Source organism: Atractosteus spatula, chromosome 1, assembly GCF_055471065.1.
Source record: "Atractosteus spatula isolate fAtrSpa1 chromosome 1, fAtrSpa1.hap1, whole genome shotgun sequence".
Lineage (NCBI taxonomy): Eukaryota > Metazoa > Chordata > Actinopteri > Semionotiformes > Lepisosteidae > Atractosteus > Atractosteus spatula.
This window is the reverse complement of record NC_142706.1, coordinates 10,970,081-10,980,192: the sequence shown is the minus strand read 5'-3', so window position 1 is coordinate 10,980,192 and position 10,112 is coordinate 10,970,081.

Here is a 10,112-nt window from a genome sequence, read left to right as displayed (position 1 = left end):
AGGCGGTTTTCTGCACATTCAGCAAGGTAACAATATTGCTTTCCTTTATTTGAAGGAAAGCGGCCCTTGCATAAAATAAATCAGTGGCACGGAGAAAGAGGCGTAACATTACTTTACAAGTATACTTTCAATTAAATATTTTAAAAAAGATGTACCGTATGACTACAGAATAGCTGGTAATTGCACCCCATTAAACCAATTTAAAAATGACTTTTGTAGAGCAAGTGTGTATTTTGTCCAAAGACTTGAAACATGGACTACTGGCAAATATTGATCTATATTTATTAATACATTTAAAATATTGAATAATCATTTTCAAGCATTAAGCACATCCAGATTTGTTTAAAAAATGTTAATTACTTAATTCAACTAGTTATAAAATCATTTTAAAATCGAGTCAATGCATTTTGTGACAATACATTTCTCGCTGTGAGGCTGAGACGTAGCTTTCGCTCCATTTTCAAATATCAACCCAACAAGAATATTTTATTGTATAAAAAATATTGTTGAAACTCAAGAACAATTAAATATAACCAAACATTTTGATAGTATTAGTAATAACAAAATGAATGTTAATTTGTTTTACTCTTTGAGCTTTTTGGTGGGCGCATGGTTTAGAAGTGTCTATGTCAAAAAAAGCTAGAGAGATATTTTTGTTAGAAACGATACAGGGAATTGTTCAAAGACTAAACGTCAAGAATGATCATTATTTAAAGACGTTTTATTAAAGAAAAAGGACAAAACGCTTAATATGGTTCTTGGCAAATATGGTTCCCTAAACATTAACCAATTGATGTATTATCATTTAAAAATTCAAATGATTTGTTTTAAAATCGCACGTCCTTTTATTTTATACACTATATACAGCGCTGGTGCAGAGAACTATGTGTTCTTACTACCGTTTCTGTGCACTTTTCAACACGTTAATATTTGAATTTATTAACTGAACGTATATTAGTATATTTTCAAGCCACGGTATAATATTATATTTTATACAATAAAGTATTATATTTTTATAATGTGGACATAAATTTTTATACAAATCCAGCAGGAACTTCGTCAAAGCTAGCCCGTGCCAGGGTCTTGCGAGGCTTAAGGTAAGTTAACGCTAAGACAAATGAAGAACAAATGTAATCGTCCATTTTTTTTTAATAAAGACACAAAATTAACTGGCACGGGTTTTTGGAAGGACCTAATATAAAACTTTTCCGAATTGCCAGACGCAAATATCCGTGAGGCTAAGAATGTCGATGTAAGACGAGCAATTTACACCGCTTAACTACCAAAGCTTGATCGAACTTAAAGACTAAATAAAATAACAGATTTCATCGAGAAACCACAGATGGCAGACTGCCAAAACATTGCGCGCAAATGAAAGACTTCGGCTTCATCTCCTGACTCTCAGTCCAGTCGCACAATCTTGAGATACTGTATTTAAAGGAGCTTTAGAAAATGCAATATCCTCTGCTTGGAAAAATAAGCGTAGTGAGTTCAATTCCAAACCCACACCGCAAGTGTTGAAATAGGACACCTTTACTAGTGTATGTTGGATTATCTCCCAGAAATGACCAAAGATAATAAGAATCATAAGAGTTTGTAGTCTGAAATTGTTCGTTTGGTGGCAAAAGTAGACTTGGGGATTTCATTGAGGGCTGATTTTCCCAATGTTTTTTTTTAAACTTCCATTGCGGGGATTATTTTAATACAGCGAACTGGGTGATCAGCCGGCAGACTGGCATTCTTTCATACCAAATACGATTATTTCGTCTCAGCGTTGAAAAAGGAAACATTTCTTCTCAGCCCTCGCCTTCTCCACACGACACTCTAAACGAGCTCTACAGTTCGAAATGTGCAAAACCTAACCTGATTTTGCTTGTCGCTACTTCACCACAGGTGTGAGCTGACATGAACTCATTCTGAGCATGCAGCACGGCTGTGTAGAGCTTTTCAGAGGAACATTACAGCAAATAGCCACATGGGCTTCTAAGGTCTGTCATTTCTAAATGACGAAGAGAATGAGAGACGCAGGTGAAAAGTAATGCTGTATTATGGGCTTTTGTACTGATGCTTTTATTGTCAACTGACGGAGGACCTGTTTTGTGCAATTCCCCCTGGCTCAGTCCTTCACAGCTGCGCTCAGGATGTGCCTGGTACCTACTGTACGCGCACATGTCTTGCGGTGGTGTCCTGTGTAGTCGCACACGTAGGCCGGGGGGGTCTGGATGGCGTGAATGCTGCTCCAGATCACTGCCGGTTTCCTGCCACTGTTCGCCTGTGAAAAAAACGGTGGTCGGACTGTAGCTAAAATATTGGCCTTACATGGCTGGTCGGAGCCCCTTGGCGGCATCCGTTCACAGAAAGCGTGTGAAAAGAAGACAAATGCAAACACTGTGCCACAGCGCTTGTTCTAGTTTAGAAAACGTAAAACACTTCAAAAAGGGTTTAAACAACAAACGCTCACGCTTGCTTCAGATGCAGGGCTTAACGCCTCCTGTTCCAGGACACAGTTTACACTTGTAATGGTGCTTGGGGTTTGCCCCTTACCACCTGGGCGCGAACTCGGGTCTCTAGTGCCCCGCAACAGAAAGCTTACCTGTTGAGCTATAGAAGACCTCCCTCATCCCCCCCCGTTACACACTCAAGCTGCGGAGAGTTATTCTTAAAAATTGAAGATGTTTAGCTGGAACGTATACTGTATGCGTGGGAAACAAAAGTCAAAATAATATCTAATGGGAAGCTGCATCAGCGAGCTATAGGAGACGAAAACATGTCGGCTGTTAGAGTATTTTAACCGTTCTTAAACCCTGAATGCACTCAGAATGTGAAGCAGAAGCACAATCAACTAGGATATAGGTCTGCAAACGTTTGCTTTCTACCCAAATACACGATTATGATTTGTATATCACTGACTACTCCAGTTGCCAATTAGCTTTTGATTGCCAAAGCAGCAGACGAAACGGGCCACTATTTTCAGCACTTAAGGAGACCATGCGGAAAGTTATTCTTAAAACTTGAAGATGTTTAGGTGGAAAGTAGATGCGTGGATTTCCGCCCTTGCTGCTCCTGCGCTGCTAGCTTGTCCCTCACTGCCTTGGCGCGAACACGGGTCTCCGGCATCACGCAACAGAGACCTTACCTGCTGAGCTATCTTAACAGAAACCGACTTCCAGCACTTAGAAGACCGTGACTGTTAGAGTGAAGCACTGTCATTTCTCAAAAACAGTGAGTCCGTTATTCTAACGGACTGTTAGAATAAAACCTGGACTGTTTTCCTTAGTTTATCTGTATTTTCTCCTCTATTTCTATTTGTACATTTGTAATGGGCTGGGCTGAAGGAGATCTCGTTTAGCTCAGCGGGCTGGTTCTGTGTTGAGTAACGCCAGAGGCCCGGGTTCGCGACCTGAGGCGGCAGTGAGCGCATATGTCCACATTAACTTGAAAGTGCTACAATAAAACTAAGTGAAATGTAGTTTCAATAACTATAAATAAAAAATCTTTAAATCCGTGTTTAAGTCCGGATTTTCTGGAGAGTGTGTAACGAATATACCCAATATATACTTGCGCATAACAGGGCTCTCAGCCGGCGGGGTTGAGGGAGGTCTTCTATAGCTCAACAGGTAAGTTTTCTGTTGCGGGGCATTAGAGACCCGAGTTCGCGCCCAGGTGGTAAGGGGCAAACCCCAAGCACCATTACAAGTGTAAACTCTGTCCTGGAACAGGAGGCGTTAAACCCTGCGTCCGAAGCAAGCGTGATCAAGCGGATCCGGACTGTTAGAGGGAAAACCCGGACTGGATCAGACTTCAAGTGGATCCGGACTGTTAGAGGGAAAACCCGGACTGGATCAGACTTCCAGCGGATCCGGACTACTAAAGGAAAACCCTTTAGTAACCCTTTAGGACTGGATCAGACTTCCAACGGATCCGGACTACTAAAGGAAAACCCTTTAGTAACCCTTTAGGACTGGATCAGACTTCCAACGGATCCGGACTACTAAAGGAAAACCCGGACTGGATCAGACTTCCAGTGGATCCGGACTGTTAGAGGGAAAACCCGGACTGGATCAGACTTCCAGCGGATCCGGACTACTAAAGGAAAACCCTTTAGTAACCCTTTAGGACTGGATCAGACTTCCAACGGATCCGGACTACTAAAGGAAAACCCTTTAGTAACCCTTTAGGACTGGATCAGACTTCCAACGGATCCGGACTACTAAAGGAAAACCCGGACTGGATCAGACTTCCAGTGGATCCGGACTGTTAGAGGGGAAAACCCGGACTGGATCAGACTTCAAGTGGATCCGGACTACTAAAGGAAAACCCGGACTGGATCAGACTTCAAGTGGATCCGGACTGTTAGAGGGAAAACCCGGACTGGATCAGACTTCTAGTGGACCCGGACTGTTAGAGGAAAGCCCGGAGCGGATCAGACTTCTAATGGATCCAGGGTGAGTTTCCTGAAAGCATTGTAGCTCTTAGAACATCGTAAACTCGATCTTAAGATCTATCATTAATTTATGAGTGTTTCCCAAAACCCATCGTAACTAAAGTAGCACGTTAAATCCTTCGTAATCTACATGCTTCCCGACTCACTTGATAATCACTAAGTGCTTCTTAAACTTGCTACCTCTTGCGCCAACCTTAGCCAGATCGCCAGACAGAGCACATTAAATTAACGTAATTCTCTGGAAACTTAGAATACTCAAATTTTATATGAAGGATTTTGATATTTTGTTGTACTATATAAGAGGGAATTTGGAAAAAGAACATTTATACAGTAATGAATTTAGGAGTCATCCTGGGTAAATTTCATATTCATAAGTTATGGTCCAATAATACTCTCTCTTTTAGTACTTTTGAGTTGAAATGTTATTTAAACTCTATAAAGAAAAATGCTAAATCAAGGAAAGCATTTGATATATGTAAAAATATAACTTGGTTACATAAATATTTACCTCATCACCGCTGCCAGTTAATTGGATTTTCGTTCTGTTTATGTTTTCCTTAGTTTTTCTTTATTTTCTCCTCTGTTTGTACTTGTAAATTTGTTTTAGTGTCACGAATAGCAAAGGGCGCGGGTGAGGGCGCATACCCACGCGAGCCCGAAAGCGCAACAATAAGACCAAGTGGAATGTAGTTCCAAAACACCCCAAAACTATAAATAGCCGTATTTTCTCATGAAACGCTGTGATTCCTAACAGTAGAAGCGCGCCCAGATCATTCTGGCTTTAAATCAGCCCCGCCGGGTCTGACCGAAGTCTCCTCCAGCTCAGCTGGCAAGTTCGCTGGGGGCGTGAGGCCGGAGACCCGGGTTTGATCCCATGCGGTGGCGACGATACCTTCCCAGAAAACGCCAGTCCGTTATGATATTTCATTTAAAAAAAAAATGCTCGGATTTACACATGACTAGACTTTCGTGATGAAGTTCAGTAATGTATTATTTAAGTGAAATCATTGGGTCTAATATTTATTTATATTTAAAGTTCGAATACCGTTTTATGTTCTGTCGTGGTTGTTATAATAATAATAATAATAATAATTGCTTACACTTATATAGCGCTTTTCTGGAAACTCCACTCAAAGCGCTTTACAGGTAATGGGGACTCCCCTCCCCAGTGAGGGGAAACCAGCTCATTGAGGGCTGATTTTCCCAGTGCTTTTTTAAACTTCCTTTGCGGGGATTATTTTAATACAGCGAACTGGGTGATCAGCCGGCAGACTGGCATTCTTTCATACCAAATACGATTATTTCGTCTCAGCGTTGAAAAAGGAAACATCTCTTCTCAGCCCTCGCCTTCTCCACACGACACTCCAGACGAGCTCTACAGCTCGAAATGTGCAAAACCTAACCTGATTTTGCTTGTCGCTACTTCACCACAGGTGTGAGCTGACATGAACTCATTCTGAGCATGCAGCGCGGCTGTGTAGAGCTTTTCAGAGGAACATTACAGCAAATAGCCACATGGGCTTCTAAGGTCTGTCATTTCTAAATGACGAAGAGAATGAGAGACGCAGGTGAAAAGTAATGCTGTATTATGGGCTTTTGTACTGATGCTTTTATTGTCAACTGACGGAGGACCTGTTTTGTGCAATTCGCCCTGGCTCAGTCCTTCACAGCTGCGCTCAGGATGTGCCTGGTACCTACTGTACGCGCACATGTCTTGCGGTGGTGTCCTGTGTAGTCGCACACGTAGGCCGGGGGGGTCTGGATGGCGTGAATGCTGCTCCAGATCACTGCCGGTTTCCTGCCACTGTTCGCCTGTGAAAAAAACGGTGGTCGGACTGTAGCTAAAATATTGGCCTTACATGGCTGGTCGGAGCCCCTTGGCGGCATCCGTTCACAGAAAGCGTGTGAAAAGAAGACAAATGCAAACACTGTGCCACAGCGCTTGTTCTAGTTTAGAAAACGTAAAACACGTTTTCTAAACTAGAGCGGGTAAAATAGCTACCCGCTGAGCTATTTTAACACAGAACTAGCCGAGTGAAGCATTGTCATTTCTCAAAAACACTCTAACAACGGACTGTTAGAGTAAAACTCGGACTGTTTTCCTTATTTTATTTGTATTTTCTCCTCTATTTGTATTTGTACATTTGTAATGTGTAACGAATACGCTCAAGCTGAGGAAAGTTGTTCTTAAAAATTGAAGATGTTTAGCTGGAAAGTATATGCGTGGGAAATAAAAGTCAAAATAATATCTAATGGGAAGCTGTATGAGCGAGCTTTAGCAGACGAAAACATGTCGGCTGTTAGAGTATTTTAGCCCTTCTTTAACCCTGAATGCACTCAGAATGTGAAGCAGAAGCACAATCAACTAGGATATAGGTCTGCAAATGTTTGCTTTCTACCCAAATACACGATTATGATTTGTATATCACTGACTACTCCAGTTGCCAATTAGCTTTTGATTGCCAAAGCAGCAGACGAAACGGGCCACTATTTTCAGCACTTAAGGAGACCATTAGAAAGTTATTCTTAAAAATTGAAGTTGTTTAGCTGGAAGATATAGGCGTGGGTTTCAGCCCTTGCCGCTCCTGCGCTGCTAGTTTGTCCCTCACTGTCTGGGCGCGAACGCAGCTCTCCAGTATCACGCAATAAAGAACTTACCTACTGAGCTATTTTAACAGAGTACCTACTGTGCAAAGCTCTCTTCAGCTCTTAAGGAGACCATGAGGGCATTGTCATTTCTCAAAAACACTCTAACAACGGACTGTTAGAATAAAACCCGGACTGTTTTCCTTATTTTATCTGTATTTTCTCCTCTATTTGTATTTGTACATTTGTAATGTATAACGAATACGTCCCTGCGCATAAGAGGGAGCATGCCGGGTCGACGGAGATCTCGTTTAGCTCAGCGGGCTGGTTCCCTATTGAGTGATGCGGGAGGCCTGCGTTCGCGTCCCCGGTGGTGGCAGTGGGGATCGACCCGAGGCAGCAACAGTGAGTGCATAGGCTCACCTTAACTTAAAAGTGCTACAATAAAGCTAAGTGAAATGTAGTTTCAATAACTATAAATAAAAGCAGTATTTTCTCATGAAACACTGATTCTTAACAATAGGGGCAATTCTTGCTTTAAATCCGTGCAGACTTTAATAGTCCTCTAATAGTCCGGATCTACTGGAATTTAGATCAGACTTCAAGTGGATCCGGACTGTTAGAGGAAAACCCGGACTGGATCAGACTTCCAGCGGATCCGGACTGTTAAAAGAAAACCCAGAGCGGATCAGCCTTCCAGCGGATCCGGACTACTAAAGGAAAACCTGGACTGGATCAGACTTCCAGCGGATCTGCACTATTAGAGGAAAACCCAGAGCAGATCAGACTTCCAATGGATCTGGACTGTTAGAGGGAAAACCCGGACTGGATCAGACTTCCAGTGGATCCAGACTGTTAGAGGGAAAAACCCAGACTTGATCAGACTTCCAGCGGATCCGCACTATTAGAGGAAAACCCAGAGCAGATCAGACTGGATCAGACTTCCAGTTAGACTAAGTTATTTTTTTCAGTAAGTTGATGGGATGGTTAATTAAAAAAATTATAGACTGCATTAAAAAAAACATAAGGAGTTATCTGATGTGTTCTGGTGCACTATGGCTGCCATTGCATCATCCAGGTGGGGCTGCACATTAGTGGTGGTGGTGGAGGGGAGTCCCCATTACATGTAAAGTGCTTTGAGTGGAATGTCCAGAAAAGCGCTATATAAGTGTAAGTTATTATTATTATACTCTGCTCAATTGCTTATCGGCACAAACGTCAGCAGTACCTTCACAGCCACCAGCAGCACAGTCTGTGAGCATGCTATCTGACCTGGTGTCTGTGCACAGTGTGAGCTTCTGCCACTTCTCCAGGTCAGGCTGCGTAACGGAGGCCTTGAGTCGCTGTTTGGCCATCGGCTCACATGTGAAACAGTCTTAACAGGCAAAACGCTGGGCTTTTTCAGTGTGGAAGTAACCAATGCTTGTTCTTTTGCGTAAAACTAACATGCCTCTCGCATTATCACGATTTGGGGATTTAAAATGAAACACAGAGAGACAAATATCGATGCAAATGTTACAATGGAGCAAAATACGTCGAAAGCTGTACTAAACTCCTCTTCTCAGAGCAGTGATTATAACTTGTGACTTTTCACCTGCTATCTAACCATCTTGGTCCCAACCCAACGCCCGTGTTATCTGTCATCAGATCTGAGCTAAAATCCACTACTCAATCCCATTAATGTGAACAAGAACGAAAGATGTGAGCAAAACTCAAAGATTTGCAGTTCGTTTTGGGTTGTTCTGGAAACCATTGTCTATACAACGGTAATTGTTTAGATACTATGATGCTCAATTACATTACTTAACTGTAGAGGGATTATGTGTTGTGGCACATGATGAAAATCGCTGACTTTACTTTTAATGACGTTTGGTTTCAGGCCTTTCGTCGGTCATTGAAGAACATTTCGAATGGCTATTTCCAAATTATCTCTCACATGAAACATCTGAATATTAACTATGGTCATTGTATGGCCAAGGAGCAGCAACATACTGTAAAGCAACATCAAACATCTTTAAGGACTATGCAGCATTAGAGGGTTTTCCAAAAATATGTGCAGCACCAATATGGGGTTTCTTCAGATATTTCAACGCACTACCAATATTATAAAGCTATGTCACCATTTGAAGAAATCTGGTCTTGATTAGAGCAGTAATTGTCTGGATTATGCCAAGAAAATGTGTCTGTGTTGTCATTGTATTGCTAAAGCCTGATCCAGCAGGTCGCAAACTTGTACCAGAACATCAAGACATTTACAGCCATACGGCCAGCAGCCATATCACCCTGCAACTCACAACTGGCAGCTCACTGAAGCCCAGCAGGTGTGAGCCTGGCCAGTACCTGGATGGGAGACCTCCTGGAAAAAACTAAGGTTGCTGCTGGAAGTGGTGTTAGTGGGGCAACTCACCCTGCGGTCTGTGTGGGTCCTAATGCCCCAGTATAGTGATGGGGACACTATACTGTAAACAGGTGCCGTCCTTCGGATGAGATGTAAAACCGAGGTCCTGACTCTCTGTGGTCATTAAAAATCCCAGTGTGTTTCTCGAAAAGAGTAGGGGTGTAACCCTGGCATCCTGCCCAAATTTCCCATTGGCCCTTACCAATCATGGCCTCCTAATAATCCCCATCTATGAATTGGCTTCATTACTCTGCTCTCCTCCCCACTGATAGCTGATGTGTGGTGAGCGTTCTGGCGCACTATGGCTGCCGTCATATCATCCAGGTGGGGGCTGCACATTGGTGGTGGTGGAGGGGAGTCCCCATTACCTGTAAAGCGCTTTGAGTGGTGTGTCCAGAAAAGTGCTATATAAGTGTAAGCAATTATTATTTGTTCTGATGCCCTCTGGTGGAGAGCTGAGGAAACCACCTTTTTCACTGTAGTTTTACAACTTCCACTAAATACCTCGCATGCAGTGCAGTACATAACACAGAGACTAGAAAATCATGTAGAAGTGTACAGTATGCTTCTCTTTATTAAAGACCACACTGTTAGCTTTCATGTTGAACAACATTGTTGTGTTTTAATGTTCGGTGTTATAAAACAAAGTACAATTTAAAAGGCTGAAGTCAGTTCCTGTGTTAA